Below are 20454 nucleotides of genomic sequence, written 5' to 3' on the forward strand. Positions count from 1 at the left end.
AGAAACAGGTGGTCTTAGATACCAGCGGTTTGGAGGGAACAGGAAGGCAAATTCATGCTTGAGGAGAATGACTGTAAATCAATGACTGCTGGAGTACATTTTTCTCCAGGACTGGAATGGTCCTAATATGCTTGGGGTAACTAAAGCTGCATATATTAGACTGTCTGATGGTAATCAGCATGAGGTTTTTAGGCAGCTACTTTAATTATGATGTTTGTGAAAATTTCTTTTGTTAATTTGTGAAAAAGGCCTGCTGGATGTATAAGCACTTGGGTAACAAGTCTAGTCAATCTTCCTATCTTTTGCCAGGACAATTTAATTTAAACTTAATATAAGGTTTGGTTCTCCAAAGGAATTTTGATTGTGTTTAGCAAGGGATTTCTTTCTGTGCCACTGGAAAGAAAACTGTATGACTTATTCTATGGGCTTTTAAAAAAAATAAATAAATAAATTCCAGTTGTTAAAAGATATGTTTTGGACAACAACAGATATCAAGAAGAAAAGTTAAATTCTGTGGTGCTCTTCCCTCTATGTAATTATTGTCTAACTCCAAAGGTGTTGTATACTCTATGCTGTTAACGGATAATGGTCTGTTTATAGTCCTAACCAATAGACTGATTCTAGATAGCATCAAATTGATCTTCTGGCCTCGCAGTTGCCCTTACTAAGAGTAACTAATAATCAGAACTTGATCTGCTTTATTTCTTTGTCGAGAAACTCCTGCAGTCATTTCCTCTATTGCTTGTCCACACAGAGGGTAACAACCAGCTACTGCTATCAGATTCCATTAGCAGGTCCACAGAATGAATGTATGAATTCAGTCATCCTGGTGAATCATGCAGGTGTCTAGATGATGCTTATGAGTGGAAAAAGAATCATATTTTCTCTAGTACAACTTAAGAAATTGTACAAGGGTATGAAAAAACCCTCTGTGTAGTATTACTTACAACTACAGACGGTAGAGTTAACTACTGAAAATTAGGAAATGCCATCATTTCTTGCTCTTGATATAGCTAAATGCCTTATCTTAGAACATAAATTTCAAATGTCCATCATTGCATTCTCAGTTTAGATTGACTAACACATGATTTTTCTTTCCTATCTTAGACAACTTGTGTTAAGTCAAATAGTCAAAATTTTGCCAGTGAAGTTTCCTTTCTTGCTACCATCAGTTAAGGTTTTGCTATTGATTTAATCCTGATCCTCCTTACTTTAGTTGAGTTCATTCAAACAAAAAACGTGCTAGAGATGTGAGGAGCACATCTTTTCTAAATTCCAATAGCCATGCATTAGGAAAAAAAAAAATGCTGATAAAATGGATTCTCCTCCATCACAGACATTCAAAAAGAGAAAAAAATTACTCCCCAGCTCAGTCTTCCCAAAATGCATGAGTGCTTTGTTTCATTATGCAGTACTGAAAATTTAGTTTATAAGCTATATTCCAGCCTATAGCAAATAAAATTTCCTTTAATATTCCAATTTTCTCTTTGACAAGATTTCTGCATTTTCTGCATCATACTTCAGAAAACTTTGTAACTAATGTCTAAAGCTCTTACCTCACATACATTATGTTGTTTATAGCATTATTTCTTTTAATATTTTAAAGAGCTCTTTGTTTAATAATGGAATACAACATACCAATATAACCTAATTCACTTTATTGTAAATGCTTCTAAAAATCTGTGTAGTTTAGTAATCTTATCAAATGAATAAGAGATCACCTCAATAGTAATTACTTTCTACACATCAGAATGTACACTGTAAATCATCTTTGCTTTTCAAAGTTCTGATTCAGATGCTATAAAAAGACTGTCTTCCAACCAACTGTATAGAATGATGGTTTCTTCCAGTATTATGTCTCCTGCCTTTCAATTCTCCTGGAAGCAATTTGTGTATGTAAATAAACCCCCTCTAATTGGGATGCCATCTGTTAGGTTAGCTAATGATATGTCACTGACAATGCATTTATTTATGTTTCATATATCCTAGCTCTTGTGAATGTCTGTGGTGAAGCAGATATTTCAAGGAACCTGAACAAGATCAGACTGCAATGGATGTTTCTGTTATCAATAAAGAGCTGCCATAGCTCTGCAGACCAATGTGCTTTTTGAGAATTCACCAAAACAACGGCCTGAATGGAGGGAAATTGTGACAGTATCAAAGTTCCCCTTCGTATTTTATTATTGTACTGTGACAGCAGTCTCTAATCATAGCTATAGGCAAAATAAGCACTTTCCCAGGGCAGTAGATAGTAGTCTAGTGGCAGCCAAATATTCCTTTTTGTGATTTTGTTAGTATGAACTGCTTGTCTTTGCTCTGTGTCCACTTTTATCTTGGGTACCCACTTACCTCTTTGGTCCTGGAGCAAGAGATAGGACTGCCACAATTTTCTGTCATTGTACTGATCCAAGATCATTCCTTATTTTTCCACTTTCTTGCATAGCTAAAGCCAGAGACACATCAAGAAGGTAATAGTTTGTGAAATTCCTGGTTCATTGGGTGAGTCTGTGATCTTTTGGTGATGAACTGAAGTCTACTGACTTCTTACATGGATCTGTTTGACTGTCCTATGTGGCTACTCCATTACATGCATGATCTATTGCTTTGGATTATCTTAAAAAACATACAAAACATATCCTTTAAGTATGTACAAAAGACTGACCTATGTGAACATTTCTGCATTTGCATGAACAGCTTCAACTGACTATAGAAGGTGTCCCATCTATCTACACTCTGGTCTATTTTGGAGCAGCAACCACCTGAGAAGCCTTTGGGATAGCCAGATTCTCCATTCAGGATGCTAATTAACAATTGAAGCATGGGGATAATGCTTACCAATTTGTCTAGGCACAGCAGAAGCTACTTGGGAAAATCTCCAAGACTGCAACAGTTAGGCAAATGTTTTCATGTGAAGGTTTGGAGGAATTCAGTTAATCCTGTCTCTCAAGTCAGTCCATTGGCTCATCTGTGCAGAAAGTAGTTGTGGAGTTCCTGGACCACCCAGGGAACTTATGACTAAATGCACTGTGTGTGCACATAGGCACAGTCCTGACACCTAGCCACACCGAGTTGTAACTGTAGGACAACTGAATTCTTCTGTCACAGTTACAACATGAACTTTGCAGCTTTTGCCATATGGGGGTGAACACCATAAAGGATGCTAAAGGGACATCCCTTCCCAAAAAGATAGTTTATCCTTGTTCCTCATGTGAAAGAATCTAGTTTTTTCTACATCCTTGAAAAGCCTGGAGGTGACTCTGAATGTAGCTCTGAGGATTCACTGCTCCTCCTGGGAGTATTCATCAGCCTATTTATAATATATTTTTTTTCTCTTTTGAAGAGATGGTTTACATCTTGCTTCTATTATAATTCTCTTTTAAATCCTGAACTTTAAACTGACCTGCAGTGTTGGGGCATGGCACATGAAAAAAAAAAAGTAATTATAGAGTTTCCCAGATACATCACTACTAGAAGAAATACTCTGCCCCCAAAAGGAAACATTGTCAGTTGTCATTGATTGAAACTGGCTGTGAGGTTCTGATTTGGCATAAGGGGAAAAAAATTACCCACCTTGAGCATAATTAAGCATTGGAATGTGTTGCTTAGAGAGACTGTAAAATCTCTGTCCTTGGAGGTTTTTACAGCCCAACTATACAAAGTCCTGGGCAACTTGCTCTAATTCAGTGTTGTCTCTACTCTGGGTAAAAGATTGGATGTGAGAAACTCTTGAAGTCCCTTCAAACCTGATTTATTATATGACTCTGTGATTCTATGAGAACTGGAGAAAATAAGCAACAGAAGCAAGGACATAGCCATCCAAAGATACAGAAAAAAAAAGATTTTTTTTTAAATAGGTTAAATCTAATTCCTTTTTTTCCCCCTTCTTTTTAAAGTTAAAATGGGAGCAAACATCTCTGTGGATTCTCTGTTATAGCCAAAATTGACTAGTAACTAGAATATTGTATGCAAGACTTCTTTTTTATCACCAGAGTGGAAGAATTGGTTTAGTCCTTTTTAAAGTACATGTCCACACTGCACACAATGTCGTTCACTCAAGATGAAAAATAAAAATTAAGAACATCCATCAAAAAGGAGAGAAAAGGGCCATAGAAAGTGGTAATAATTCTGTGAAAAGGTTTGACCTTTATTTACTCCACCTACTTCACTATAGCAAGTTTTTCACAAGGTGTTTCCATGTAATGGAGTTACTTTTGCAGAAAATTGGAGTAACATTACGCTGAATCTAGTTCAAAGAGGACTTTTTCATCTACTTTACAGGGCAGGATCAGGTCCATAAATCATAGCAACTCCGGTCTGAAGGGAAAAAGATTTTCCAATGTCGTACACGTTCCTAACAGAATGAATTGCCTAAGGAAGGTATTTATGAAAACAGTAACCAAAAGCGTAAGCCAAGAGAAATCTTCTGGTGAAATTGGAGTAATATATCAAAGTGACAGAAATAAGACAGTAGGGTTTCTTTTAATCAGTGAGTTCTGTGTAATTAAATGTGGTGTAACCAAAGAAGACTTTTACTGCAAAGAAATGAAAATATAGATGTGTTTACATATATGTTATCATACATCTTTAGTAAGAGTGAAAAATAAAATTACAAGGGAGGGAAAAGTGTATTTGTTTTCTTCATGGGTAAAGCATAAAGCCACAGCATTGTTCAGTGCAGGTTGTTAGTACCAGTCAAAGCTCTTTAAATTATGAGTTCTCTGGTTACAAAGTGAAACAAAGTAGAGAGGCAACACATCATTTAACTTAGTAGGTCATGTAAGTCAGAGGCAGAGCCAGGAATAGTTGGGAATATTCCCTTGTATTTGCTGATGATGTTGCCATTCACTGATAACGTTCGGTGTGAAGTAGACAAAATCTGTGCTATATTTCACAGCTACCCTTGAAACTCAGCAACATATATGAAGAAAAAGTGATTTCCTTCAAAGTGTTAAAAATGACGTGCTTCAAATCACTGCCATTAAAAACTGAATAGTTCAATCATGAGAGCTAAAAGACTATATGTTAGAATGACAAACACTGCAGCAGGCGGGTAAAATAGATGATTGATTTTTTTTATAGCATGCTGTCTTGAAGCAAACATAGTTATTGAGGATGGTTCAAATATAGCTTCTTGAACTGATTATATGCAGTGCAGAAAGTTGATTTATGTAACGAGTTAGCATGTGATATTAAAGTGTTTGCATTGCTGCTAAAACAACTAAAAATCAGCAAAAACATTTCTATATTCAATATAAAGTCAACTTCATGAGATCCTAAGTATATAAACCACCTTGATATATGCCTGGCCGCGAAATGCCATCTGATTTCCATGGATTTCTGAATACATTTCACTTCACATTCTGCTGTTCTTTCAAGGATGATCTTTTAACCCTCTTTAAAATAATTTTGGTCAAAATTCAAAACTCGTTGTTCAGGGTAAATCCCCAAGTCAATAAGAATTTAGTCTGAAGCCTGACTTAACTCCTTCCATTTTAGCTTGCTTACATTGAAGACAATTAGCTTTCTGCAATGCTGCTAAGTAACCTCCTACTTTCCTTATTTTTTCCCTTTGCAGCTGTCTGGCTGGCTCATTTTCTCTCTGTTGACGTGATTTATAGTGTCAAAAGGGAAGGGAGATATGCAACGTTTTCATACTGATTCATAGGTAGGACAGCAAATGTTTTTGTGCTGTCTCCCAACGGTTGAAGTCTTTCACCTTTACTTATCTCTTAGGTCTGTTTGCCAAGTGAGATAACACCTAGGGGAAAATAGTGGTGAGAATGTGAGATAATACAGAAATATAAGCTAGAATTAGTCTAGGAAACTGGTAACAACATTCACTATTCTGACAGCTGTTTAAGAATACTGTTGTTTCAGAAAGTCAGCTGTGACGGATGCCTCCATTTAACATCTAGCCTGGTGCTTTCTATATATATTTATAAAGCTAACTGTAGACTGGAAGTTAGGATATCATCGGCCTTTGGTTACCTCAACGCAAACTATGTAGTACTTGACAAAGGATCATCAAGTTTACATCTCATTGGAATAAAAACGTCTTTGGAAATGCTCAAGAACATAAAGATGGTGTGTCTCCTACTGTTTGTTCCTTGAAAGGTTCTTTATAGCTGAACAAATACGCCAGTTGGTGTCCATAATGCACCAATATAGTGTCCACTCTCTTTGGACTACTCTTTGCCAGGATTTTTCATGGACTGCAGTTTTAGGAGACTATCTTATTTTTAAGAAAAATAAAAATAAAAAAAATCTACTTCCTGGAATAAAAACTTACAGTTTTTCAAGTATGAGCAGCAATATCTTCTCTCACAAACATAGACATCTGAGATAACTTCATTAACTCTGTACACCCTCTCTTCTTGTATTTGATGAATGCTAAAAGAAGACTTTTACAGTTTTTATTTCAAAAAATATAGTCAAACTTTGGGCCTTGATTTGAAGACAGCATGGTCAGGTCTACCAAAAGCCCTAGGAAAGTTAGACTTTCCAGTAGTATATGAATATTAGTGGGAGTTGAACATTTAAAAAATTATATTCCATGCCACAGAAATTACTATAGGAATTATATTATGTTTTGGGTAACCACTGCGAGTCACTGTAGCTTTTTGTTTTCACCTGTGCACTTCCCACAGCAAGTTAATTATAGCACTTGATACTTGAATGTAGGTTGCTGTGTGACAGCTTTGTTTGTACTCTGATATTTTAGTATTGTTATTAAGCAGGTATGTTCTTAGATTTCACCCAAAAGTTGCATTCTGAGTGGAACTGTCCTGGACAAAATGACTTAAGCTGAACTTAATTATGATCAGGATGTAGTAGCTTATGAAAATCTTCCCTATACCTTTAGGCTAAAATGCCAATCTGATATTTATGGGTCATAATCCACTTTTGCATGAACAGGCACAAAAAATGACTCACCAGAAATAAGTTTTATAGTATGATTTCACACCACAAGGGAATTAAGATGTCTTTCTCTTCTGGCTGCCTACTTTGGAATCACCTTCTCTGCAAATACGGACCCAACAAAAAGCCACACAAGAATCACATTACCACCTGAAGAATCAAATCCACCCTATGGTCAGAGGAGCCTACTAAGATGCTCAAGGGAATTACCTACCAAATCTTGCTGAAACTAGTAAAAATCCAAAGCCCTGTACTACATGATTTGTGTTTGGCTTCCAGTGGCAGGAGCAGAAGTGATGCTACAAGTGGCAAAGAGAGAATAAAGTAGTAAGAAGAAAGCCAGCATGATGATTTATGGGCCTGGTGTGTCAGCTGAACTGAAAACAGATTTCCTGGAATTATTCTGGCAATAACATTCACAATATATTTTTTAGTGTCTAGATTTTCACCACTTCAATCTCTGCTTTAAATCTGCAGATTTTTTTTCTTAAAAGAACTTTCTGTTTGTCTTAGTATACCCACTCGTAGGAAGTTTCTGCTTAGTTGATTTAAATAAAGTCATATCCATTTTCATAATTGTTCTTTGAATTCAGCATCTTATTGATAGGAAAACTCATGACTGCAAAACACGTTTTAGTACCATACTTGCAGTTTACAGTAATGCTTTTAAAACTTAAATCTGAGTAGAAGAATTTTAAAGCTACCAAACATACCCAATGTCTTCAGTGTTGTCTGTTATTTCTGGTAGTAACATTATGTTGACACATCATGCAAGAAGCATGCATAAGGAATTAGCTTCGGTTAAATAATTTAAAAAAGTTTATCCTCACTAGTAAAAAAAAACTTCATCTTACATTTCAATTTTAAAGAAATGTTATTTCACCTTCTGAAAGCCTAGTTGACTTTCACTAAGAAACATAGCACAGTGTAAGAAAGGCTTTAAAAACTTGTTTCCATTAGCTGTCACATTCATCAGAAAAGAAAGTGCTTATTGAATGTATTTCAATCATAAATTATGTAAGAGGCTTGTTGAATGTTTAAGAAAGGTGAGGCCTTGTTTACTCACTTAAGAAAGCTTATATACATCCTCAAACACAGACCACAAAAAACATAGACAAGGGTGAAGGAAACTTACCTCAATGTTTGACACTTCGTGAGCAATTATTTGTTTAGGTAAGTCTCTGTGGTTCCTTAACATATAAACACAATCTTGTATTTTTTTCTATGTTGCTGTGTGGAGTAAAACAGAGAAGAAGTAAAAATTATCAGTGGAGATTCAAACTCTTCATTTTAAGAAAAAAAGTTTGCATATCACAATTCAGAGCTTTGATAAGGTGGCACTCAGAAGAAGATGGTGAGATGAAGTCCCTATGATGTCTCTTGCTCCCATGTGCATCCTAATCTGGTTTAATATCACCATGCAGTCTTTTTATACAAGTGTGGTGAGTTGTGACAAAGTCGTTGAGATCGGACTTTAGAAGGCTCCTGATGATACTATAGTTAGGACCACCCCAGCAGGGGCTGAAACTAGAAATCAACAACAAAATAAAGGAGGATAGGAATGATATTAAACGTTCTGACAAAGCCCTCCCTACCTCTCTTCCTCCTAGAATTAAACTTGGTATTTTTCTCTAATGTTCCAGCTTTTTAATCAACTCCAAATTTACTTTCTAAAACCTATGTTTTTATCAACATTTCAGTATAAGTATTTTGACCAGTCCTATTTGCAGCATACTGACCTCCTCTGTGGCTTGACGTAACTGTAATATTTTTCTGCCTGACATTGTCCTGCTTGAAATTTTAGGATGCAGCTCACTATTTACAATTACTTGTCGGATTTTGTGTTTGGGATCCATCTTGGTTTGTTCTCCACCTGTGTAGTTTCTAATACAGCTCTCTCCATCAGTATGGCCTAGTGCAGGTATGTACACCTGGGCAAGGTGGTTCATGTACTTCAGTATGGCAACTATAGGGTAATCTGTCACAGGGCTGCTTACCTTTTCTTGCCAACAGCCATGCCTCTGCCAAGGTCAAGTTCAGACTCCTTTTTTCCATGGTTTTCACATCAGCAGCTATTCTCTAATTGGATCCTCAATACAGTCCCTTTCCAGTCTGCCATTTGTCATCACAAAATCAGGAAAAGAGAGTAAATTAATTGCAGTGCCCTCTCTTGACTTATGGCTTATCCAGTTCATTGCACTGTTAAGTAATTCACACAGAGTATTCCCAGGGTAAAGCTACATATTTTATGAGTCGCCTTTCTGAGATCCCTTTAAAAACTCCTTTTATCAGATTGCTTGCTCTATTGTAATCAGACAAAAAAATCCCAAAGTACAGTCTAAGCACAGAAACGTGGCCTGTGCAGATTTCCACATTCCCCAATGCTTTACATTATATGAATATATATAATACACATCTGTGAACATTGCATGAGGTTCATTTTAAATATAAGGCAATATAGGAACAGAGTCGGCTTGGAGTACTTTTTTTTTCTTTTGTATTATAGCAGTTTATCATGAATCTTGTTAAAAGTTTTGTTCCCATATAACCTTTATTATCCCCTTTTTTCTATGGTAAAATAATGCATAATAATTTCTTTTCTGTTATTGCCCTCTCTGATCTGACCTTCAAATGTCAGACTTGCTGCTTTTTGATCATGCATATAATATGCACCTTGACTCACTTATGTGAAGCTATATCAGACAAAGGTCCTTTCATGATTCAAGCTTTGAGTGAAGTAATCATATTACATCCATCATTTACAACAAAAGAGCAGATATTTTAGCCAAACTTAGCATCTATCCTACTGATGTAAAATAAAAGTGACAGAAACACTTGTGCTTAAAGCACAAAAACAAATGTAATATATGCTCCTTTTCAGACACCAATGGTTGAGCAAAATCATATTGGATTGTTTAGAAGCTAAAGTAATTGTCTTACAAGCATATTTCAGTCTTTAGGCTATATTGTATTTCACACTACAAGTGTTTTCAGAACTGGTTCAATGCCTGCGTAATATACTTACTACCATTAATCTCTCCAATTATTGCATGTTAGCACAAAAAAAACCCAACAATTTCTTCCCTACATAATTATTTAGCACCCCTGTCTGCAAACTATTAAGCATCAATTAGGCTTTAATTTACTTCATTATCACTTGTAGTTCTCTTTAATAATAGGAAGTTTTGTATAACCCAGTAGGAAAAGTTCATTTGTTCCCAGGTTAGGTCAGCGTAATGTTGTTTCAGGTTTTGAAAACTGGAAGACATTAAAGATAGATGGCTAACAAAGGAAGCTTATGCATAAAATCCATTTTTATGAGAAACTAAATATTTTCAGAGCCAATGAAGCTTGTATAGAGCTCTTTAAATCAGAAAAAAAAAAAAAAGAGAGAGAGAGCACTCAGAAAGCCTAATTTTCTTCTCCCATTTAGCTGTCTAGATCAGAAATTGCATAATTTACTGAAGTCAAATAAATGAGTTACATAGATGTAATAAGGGTGTTAATAACACTCAGGTCTTGGAAAGATTTAAATTTGTTAGAATTTGAGTTGTTACTATTACTTCCCTTAAAATTTCTTTACAAGTGAAATCTATTCCATGAAAGCTTGAAAGTTATTTCTTTCATCAGGATGGAACATCAAATTCAAGAGCTTTCACAAGAAAGTATTCCCAAGGAGATAAAACAATGCCTGAAGGTACATAATCAGTGTTGCACTTTCTCCTTGTTGGCAGAAAGGAAAGAAACAAAACTTTTCCAGCTCCAGCTGCTAGAAAGATTGACCACTCATTTTCTTGATAGAGAAATTGTATTTATTATACCCTCCACTTTTTTACACAACTATTCTATGGAAAATTTCAATCAAATAAAGGTTATTCAGCATCACTAAGCTTTACACACTGTAAATACCCAACAAATGAAATTACTAACTAACCAGACGTTTGCTTGGTATTTTTTAGTTTAGACAGGCTGATATATTGAGAACTGGAGTGCCCTGGGATGAGGTTACATGATGGGGTGGAAATACCAACCCCTGAGTGATTCCAGGTCATTTCCATGAGGGAAGGAATCTGGGCTGCTCACCACTAGGCAAAATGATCATCTTTCTTTTCCAGTGAAACCAAGACATCCAGGCTGTTGTGATGTGCTTCAGGGAATCTCCTACTGAGGATGCCTGGAAGCCAAGGACTGAGATGAGCATCACACAATGCCCATTCACTACTCAGTGGTCTCCAGTTTTAATGTAGGTAATCTCCCAGCAGTATAGGCAGCTGATGTAATTCAAATGTCCACTGGGGTGTAATACTCTTCTCCAACCTGTTTTCTCCCAGTATTTGTTGTTGTCGTTGCTCTTTTTACTCGGAACTCTTTTATAACCAGAAATTGTTATTATAGTTGGTTCTTGCTCTCTCTCCCCCTTTTAAATATGAACTTTTTCAAAAAACAGGAAAATCCCAAATATGTTTTAAGAAGCTAGTTTATTTTGAAAGCATTGGGTATAATTTTTCACTTGTACAATCTTTATTCTTCGTATTGTTAAATATTTTTCATTCACATCTTGTCAACTAATTTTATGCTTGGATTAATGGTTTTCATTAAGAATTATTGTTAAAGTTTTGTGAATGATGATTGATTCATTTTTCTCTCAGGAAGGTAACTCTGATTCATTTTATCTGAATTTTTTCAATCTCTTTTCAAATTCATGTGGGTGCCTTTATCATAATAGATGTGCCATTACTCAGTTTGTGGCACATTTATGCTTGGGGAGGACTATGATACCCCAGTGGTTTAAGATTTCCCAGAATTAATAAACTTGTAAGCAAGAAAGAATCTGTAATTAGTGCTTTTGTCAGAACGCTTTGTAGTGGAAGGGTAACCTTAAGCTAAATGTAGGACAAAAAGAGTCCAAATATATGTCCTTGAACTACCATGAAGATCTAGACTGTGCTAAAGATTTTGCCCTTTCAGGGTATTGGGGCCAGGACGTTTATTTTACCCTACACTGGAGAAATGAGTATTTGAAATAAGAGGTGGAGTCTCATCTTTCACAATTTTTCGAAATAATCTGTTTTAAAAAATTGGATTTAGGTAATTTACTATCAAACCAGTTTGTGAAACTTAAAAATCACCTCTTACTTCCAGTCATCACTGCAAACAGTTCAGACCTGAGTTTTTAACTGGTTTCACAACTATAAAACTAAAAAAAATCATTTGATTTTACAGACTGTTAACTGCAATGGATTTAGTTAATCTACAAAACCCTGTTTTATTCACCCTGTTTCCTAGGAGTTGTTAACAGATGGAAAAGGGAATTCAAGGTACACATTGCTGTTCCTTTTAGGAACGGTACCCTGGATTGCTGACCCTTGCACCTGGATAAAGCATGTGGATGCATATTTCTCACTGACAACTCACTGGCTTGCATTTTGCTCAGTATCATTTGTCATAGCTTTTTGCAAACAGCATTGGGAGGGGCTGATCTGTGCTACAGCTGCTGATCATAGGGGCTGTCGCCCCAAGCAAGTCTAGAATGGTGTGTTAGCAAACAAAGTATTTGAACACTACCACTCACTTGACCAATGGACACAGCTACTTTATAAAAGGCAAAAGAAATTGAATTGAAGATGGCAATGCTCCCAAGTTTGTTATCACAGATTATAATATATATCTGTGTACGAACACGTGAAAGACCTGTGCAATTGAAAAGGAGCAATAAAAACCAAATTAATAATGTCTCTATCACTCTGGAAATAGTGTATTTTAATTTCAATAAAACTGGTAATATGTGGATTGTCTTACCTGTAACGAATAGTTCTAAATCCAGTGAAGAAACTAAGGTTTGTCAAACATGAAACTGCCATCTTATCTTTTGATGATGTAATTCCACTATTTGCAAGGTAAAACAGATTCATACATAATACATGCAGATTTGGTTCGCATTACTAAAGCTTCAGATTAAAGTGTTACTTCCCTGCAAAATGTATGCTATTTTTAGCAGTGCTCTGTATCTGTCTGCAGGTAAATATCTGACAGGCAAAATGACAGTAAGTGGCACTTACCTATATGATACTTTATTTGTGTGCTTTGTAGAACGAACAAAAATAACAGAAAGCTGTGAAGGGCTTTTTTTGGTATTTCTTTACCTTGGCTCTTTTGGAGTTGCATGGGTGAGGAGAGTATATCTGCAGTTTGAGAGACATTTTGCTACATATCTTAGCAATAATACATGTCAATTTTCCCTTATTATCAGCTAAGAGTTTCCTGCTTTCTTGACATACGCGTTCTGAAAAATAATGTGCTAATTTCTTGTTCCACCTTTGATAAACTACATGTTACACCTTATTGGACTCTGTCTTGGGACCTGTCAATCTGGGAGACCATTACACATCTTCTACTGCATCAAGAATACTCGTGTACCAGGAAGAGCAGACCTCTACGTATGAAATACCTGCTTAGAAAAAGGATACCTTTGACAGAGGTTTATCATGAGAGAAGCCAAACATTTTAAGGCGCAAGGTGAAACACACAAGAAAAAACATATTTGTGCTGAAAATATTAAATACTGTACCTTTTCTAGCTTCTCAAAAGAAGTACAAGAGAAGGTTTACAGCTTCTGTACAATCAAAAAATAGAAGTGGATTAAAAAGTAGGATGTCTTGACCCAGACAGAACTCTTGCAGGGGGATGCAGCCAGCCAGGTCTGGAGCAGCAGGGAGCGATGGGCCTCTATGGGGGCAGCAGCAGCATCAACAGCAGGGAATATGTGTTTGTCAAGGACCTGAGTCACCGGGGTAAGGAGCTGCAGGAGGAGCTGAGCAGTCTGTGTGCTACCAGGGAGGATGAACATGAGATTGACAGGGGCTTCACAAGAAACCTTGCAGAGGGAAGACTTTCAGCCCTGTGATGCAAGGAAGGAGGGACAGGTAAAGGCTGTGCTTGAATGAGTGATGGGTAGAGACCCTTAAGATAGGAGATGCTTGAACCTTAGAATCATAGAGTCATAGAATGGTTAGAGTTGGAAGGGACCTTGAAGATCATCTAGTTATGATCCTCCTACCATAGGCAGGAACACCTCCCACTAGACCAGGTTGCTCAAAGCCCCATCCAGCCTGGCCTTGAACACCTCCAGGGATGGGGCATCCACAACTTCTCTGGGCAACCTCTTCCAGTGCCTCACCATCCTCACAGTAAAGAATTTCTAAAATCTAATCTAAATCTACCCTCTTTCAGATTAAAATCGTTAACCCTCATCCTATCACTACACTCCCTGATAAAGAGTCCTTCCCCATCTTTCCTGTAGGCCACCTTTATGTACTAGAAGGTTGCTATAAGGTCTTTCCAGAGCCTTCTCTTCTCCAGACTGAACAACCCCAACTCCCTCAGCCTGTCTTCATAGCAGAGGTGCTCCAGCCCTCTGATCATCTTCATGGCCTTCCTCTGGACTTGCTCCAACACATCCATGTCCTTCTTATGTTGAGAGCTCCAGAGCTGGATGCAGTACTCCAGGTGGGGTCTCATTAGAGTGGAGTAGAGGGGCAGAATCACCTCCCCTGACCTGCTGGCCATGCTTCTTTTGATGCAGTCCAGGATGCGGTTGCTTTCTGGGCTGCGAGCGCACATTGTTGGGTCACGTTGAGCTTCTTATCCATCAACACCCCCAAATCCCTCTCCTCAGGGATGTTCTCAATCCATTCTCCGCCCAGCCTGTATTTGTGCTTGGGATTGCTGCAACCCAAGTGCTGCACCTTGCACGTGGCCTTGTTGAAATTCAGGAGGTTCACATGGGCCCACTTCTCAAGCCTGTCCATGTCCCTCTGGATAGCATCCTTTCCCTCCAGGGTGTTGACTGCACCACACAGCTTGGTGTCATTGGTAGACTTGTTGAGTGACCTCTGGCAGCAAAGGAAAGGCTCCTTATCTATCCTCAGATCTGAATTCACAGAATTGATAGTAATATCCTATGTAAGGGAACAAGCTCCATTAAGGGAGACCTCAGCATGAGCTGGGCCTGCACAGAGCACTAACACCAAGAGGAAGTGATGGGTGATGGTGATTAGAGGTGCCATTTTGCAGCGATGGAAGCACCCCACATCTGACCAGATGTGCTAGCTCTCTATGCTTGCCATGAGGTTTGCTGTTTGCAGAGGTCCTGGACTGGAGTAGGGAGGATGGTTCCAGAGAGACTGCCAACAATTTTCCAAATCTCAGGCTCCTTTTAATTTTGTCTATGTGCATTGCTGCCAAGGGAGACCTGGAACAAATCAGGAGGGACTACAGAGGTCTGGAAATAAAGACAAAGGACATGGGAAGCGAAGTGGTCTTCCCCTCAATCCTACACTTGAAAGGACAGGTTTTGGGTAGGAGTGGATAGGATACACCCTCTGAGTTAGCAACCATCTGGTGTCATGGGTAGTGCCTTGGCTTTTATGATCATAGGTCCCTCTCTGAGGAGTAAGGACTGCTAGCAAGAGATGGGACCTATTTGACAATGGTTGTGTAAAAGCACCTTTGCCTGCAGTCTTGCTTGTTTGTTGAGGAGGATGTTAAACCAGGTACCCCGAGGATGATGATGACAGTTTGCAGGTAAGTGAAAAAAGGGACGTCAAGGGTGGTAAGAACATGGGGCAGGGTGATGGGAGTAAAAGAGTCTTTGGAAAGGATGAGGCAGGTGGCAAAGGGCATATGTGAAGTTCCTGTGCACAGGTGCACACAGCCTGGGAAACAAGCAGGAGAAGTAAGTGCAGTGTGTGTGAATGCAGAACTGAGACATGATTGCAATAATTGAGATAGGGACAGCTCATATGTCTGGAGTTCTGTCGTGTATTGATGGATGGATACAGGCTGCTTAGGAAAGACAGTCAGTAGGGAAAAGGAGATGGGCTTGCCAGTATGCTGACGAGCACCTCAGGTATATGGAGCTCTTCAGACAGGTGGCAAACTTGTTGAGAGTCTGTGAGTCAGGATTAGAGAAAAGAACAACAAGGGCAACATTGTAGTGAGAATTTGTTGCAGCCCAAGGTAAGCAAGGTGAGCAAGTGAACAAAGTCACTTAAGCAGCTTGAAGAAGTCTCTAGATCACAGACCCTTGTTCTTATGGGAGTATCCCTGACACATCCTGGGACGGCAACGCAGTTGGACTCCCATTATCCAGAAGGTTTCCAGAGGGTGTTGGAGGCAACTTCTTAACACAAGTGCTAGATGGGACAACCACAAGTGGAGCTTTCCTGTACCTTCTTCTCACAAACAAAGGAAGAACTGATTAGGGATGGGATAAACAGGGAGAGCCATGGCTGCAGCAATCAGGGAGTAAAGTACAAGATGCTAAGGGGAGTGATGAAAGCAAGTAGCACAGTATAGACCCAAAGATTCTGACGAGCAGATTTCAGCTTTTCAGGGAACCGGTAGATGGGACGTATTGGGAGCAAAGGATCTTAGTACAGGTAACAGGTCTTTAAGGGCAATATCATCCTAGCACAAGAATTGTCCATCCCAATACTGAGGAAAATGAGTAGACTTACAAAACTTTGCTAAGCGGGCAAGTCATGACTCAGTTGTAATGCAAATGCAGGAGGTGAAAGTGAGGACAGGCTGCACGTAGCACTGTAACAACATGTTGCCTGGGCATGCAGGAATGTTGTCTGGAAAGCCAAGCTCAGCTGGAGATGATACTTGCAAGGGATCTAACATTAAGAGCTTGTGCTGCTACACTAGCAGCAAAATAATAAAAAAGGAAAATGTAGGCCTACTACATTTGTTGTGAGTGATTTAGTGACAGCATGGTGAAGATAAGGCTGAGGTGGTCAGTGCCTTCAGTACGAGGTGGTGGAGTTGCTCTTTATGTGAAAGAGCAACTGGAATGTATTGAGCTCTGCCTAGGGGTGGATGAGGAAGGTCTTGAAAGCTTATAGGTAAGAATTAAGGGGCAGGCTAATATGGGAGACACTGTTGTGTGTGCTTACTACAGACCACTGGATCAGGAAGAGAAAGTCAATGAGGCCTTCTACAGAAAGATGGAAATAGCTTCGTGATCACAGGTCCTGGTTCTTATGGGGGACTTCAACCACCCTGATATGTGCTGGAAAGGCAACACAGACAAGCACGCACAGTCCAGGAGTTTTTTTCAGAGAATGGATGATAACTTTTTGACACAGGTGGTAGAGAAACCGACAAGGAGAGGCATGCTGCTGGACCTTGTGCTGACAAACAAAGAAAGACTAGTTGGGGATGTGAAGGCTGGGGGTAGCCTTGGCTGTGGGGACCATGAGATGGGGGAGTTCAGGATCTTTCGTGGAAGAAGCAGGGCAAAAAGTAGAATTACAACCCTGGAGTTCAGGAGAGCAAACTTTGGCCTCTTCAAAGCCCTACTTGGAGGAATCCCATGGGCAAAGGCTCTAGAAGAAAGGGGTTGCACGAGACCTGGATAATATTCAAGCACCACTTCCTCCAAGCTCAAGATCAGTGCATCCCTAGGAGTAAGAAATCAGGCAAAGGAGGCAGGACACCTGCATGGATGAGCAAGGAACTTCTGGAAAAACTCAGATGGAAGAAGGAAGTTTACAGAATGTAGAAAAAGGGATTGGCCACTTGGGAGGAGTATAGGAACATTGTCAGAGTATGCAGGGAAGCAACAAGAAGGGCTAAGGCCCACTTGGAATTAAGCATGGCAAGGGATGTCAAGGACAATAAGAAGGACTTCTTCAAGTACATCAGTAGAAAAAGAAAGACTAGGGAAAATATGGGCCCACTGCTGAATGAGGTGGGTGCCCTGGTGACAGAGGATACAGAGAAAGTGGAATTACTGAATGCCTTCTTTGCCTCAGCCTTTGCTGCTAAGGCTGGCCCTCAGGAATCCCAAACCCTGGAGGTAAGAGAGACAGCCTGGAGAAAGGACGACTCTCCCCTGGGGAGGGATTTGGTCAGAGGTCTTTTAGGCAAACTTGGCACCCCCAAATCCATGGACCCTGATGGGATACATCCACAAGTGCTGAGGAAGCTGGCAAATGTTATTGCAAAGTCACTCTCCATCATCTTTGAAAGGTCATAGAGAACAGGAGAGGTGCCTGAGGACTGGGGGAAAGTTAATGTCATGCCAGTCTTCAAAAAGGGTAAGAAGGAGGACCAGGGAAACTACAGGCCAGTCAGCCTCACCTCTATCCCTGGAAAGGTGATGTAACATCTCATCCTGGATCCTACATCTCTAAGCATGTAGAGGGAAAGAATGGTCAACATGGATTCACCAAGGGGAAATCATGCTTGACCTATCCAATAGCCTGCTATGATGGCATGACTGGCTGGGTGGATGAAGGGAGAGCAGTGAACATTATCTACCTCAACTTTAGTAAGGCTTTTGACACTGTCTCCCATAACATGCTCGTAGGTAGGCTTAGGAAGTGTGGGTTAGATGAGTGGACAGTGAACTGGCTGAATGGCAGAGCTCAGAAGGTTGGGATCAGTGGTGCAGAGTCCAGCTGGAGGCCTGTAACTAGCAGTGCTCCCCAGGGATCAGTACTGGGTCCAGTCTTGTTCAACATATTCGTCAATGACCTGGATGAGGGTACAGAGTGTACCCTCAGCAAGTTTGCTGATGGCACAAAACTGGGAGGAGTGGCTGACACACCAGAAGGCTGTGCCACCATACAGCGAGACCTGGACAGGCTGGATTGTTGGACAGAGAGTGACCTAATGAAGTTTAACAAGGGCAAGTGTAGGGTCCTGCACCTAGGGAGGAATACCATGCACCGGTAAAGGTTAGGGGTTGACCTGCTGGAAAGCAGCTCTGCAGAGAGAGACCTGGGAATCCTGGTGGACAACAAGTTGACCATGAATCAGCAATGTGCCCTTGTGGCCAAGAAGGCCAACGGTATCCTGGGGGTGCATTAAAAAGAGTGTGGCCAGCAGGTCAAGAGTGGTCATCCTCCTCCTCTGCTCTGCCCTGGTGAGGCCACATCTGGAGTACTGTGTCCAGTTGTGGGCTCCCCAGTTCGAGACGGGGAACTGCTGGAGAGAGTCCAGTGGAGGGGTACAAAGATGATCAAGGGAACGGAGTATCTCTCTTATGAGGAAAGGCTGAGAGACATGGGTCTGTTTAGCCTGGAAAAGAGAAGGCTGAGAGGGGATCTTATCAATGCTTATAAATATCTAAAGCATGGGTGTCAAGAGGGTGGGGCCAGACTCTTTACATTAGTGCCTAGTGACAGGACAAGGGACAATGGGCACAAACTGGAACACAGGAAATTCTGTTTCAATATGAAGAAAAACTTCTTTATTTTGAGGGTGACAGAGCACTAGAACTGGCTGCCCAGAGGGGCTGTCGAGTCTCTTTCTCTGTAGATATTTAAAACCCACCTGGATGCATTCCCGTCCAACCTGCTCTAGGTGAACCTGCTTTCCGTGGGGTGTTGGACTAGATGATCTCTGAAGGTCCCTTCCAACAGTTTCCATTCTGTGATTCTGTGATTCTTTGCCTCAGTCTTTACCTACAAGGTCTCCCAGGGTCTCCGTACGTATAGACAGGGCTCTGGGAAAAGCATTATTGGCAATGGAAGAAGTCTGATTCAGAGAATTCTTGAGAAATCTTGATCTACACACATAAGACCCAATGAAAGGCACCATAAAGTGCCTAAAGAGTTTTATTTTTCTTTGTTTTGGCTATTCAAACTTGTAAATTCTGGTTCTTTCCTTTGATCTGTTCCACAATGAAATCTAAGGCAAACTCAGCCTGCAGCAGCATAGGAAATGAAGGGGCTGAGTTCAATACTTCATCTACTCCCCTTAGACAGGATAGAGAGTAAAACTACTGAAAAAATGTGCTAGAATTCTTGGCATAATTTTAATAGAATTCTTGTTTAATCGTATAAATATGTTGGCTTTCCTTGGAAGTAGAACACTTAGATAAGAGAATTAATATCATAAACCAGTTTTACTTTATTTAAAGCACATCAACATGCTATAAGTATTTTTTACTTCCCATGCCAGGCTTTTGTACAGAACTAAGACAAACATTGGACAGTTAGGTCATTCATTTTTCTTGTCTTATATCCCACCGTTGTGGATGAGAAAAGGCTATCTTTCTTAAGCCCTGAACTTTCCATTCCCTTATTAAATAAAGCAGGACCTTCAGCTTTACTAATGCAAGCAATATTTATGGTATTATATTACAGGGGATTTTGCTTAAATGATGACTGACATTTAGAGATACCAGCAAGTGGTTGGACCTCAAATTACATAAGATTAGCTAGCATTAGCTAGAAATCCTGTCACATATTGACCTCCTAGTCCTAAGCATTGAACAAATCAAAACAAAAATTCTATTCCTGCTCTGAAAAGCTAGTAGAAGAGGTAGATATTACAGGTATATATACACCTTGAAAAGTGAAAGAAAAAAATTCTATAATGAAATCATATCGTGAGGGTTTTACGTAAATTACTAAATTAAGTTAAGCATCTGTCTGTTATAAATGCATTGCAGCTTTTTGGAAGGACATGTTCTTCGAACAACTCAAGTGCATATCTTGTCCACATCCCTCCCACTACAAG

The sequence above is a fragment of the Charadrius vociferus genome, unplaced genomic scaffold (genome assembly GCF_000708025.1).
Source record: "Charadrius vociferus isolate BGI_N301 unplaced genomic scaffold, ASM70802v2 scaffold153, whole genome shotgun sequence".
Classification (NCBI taxonomy): Eukaryota; Metazoa; Chordata; class Aves; order Charadriiformes; family Charadriidae; genus Charadrius; species Charadrius vociferus.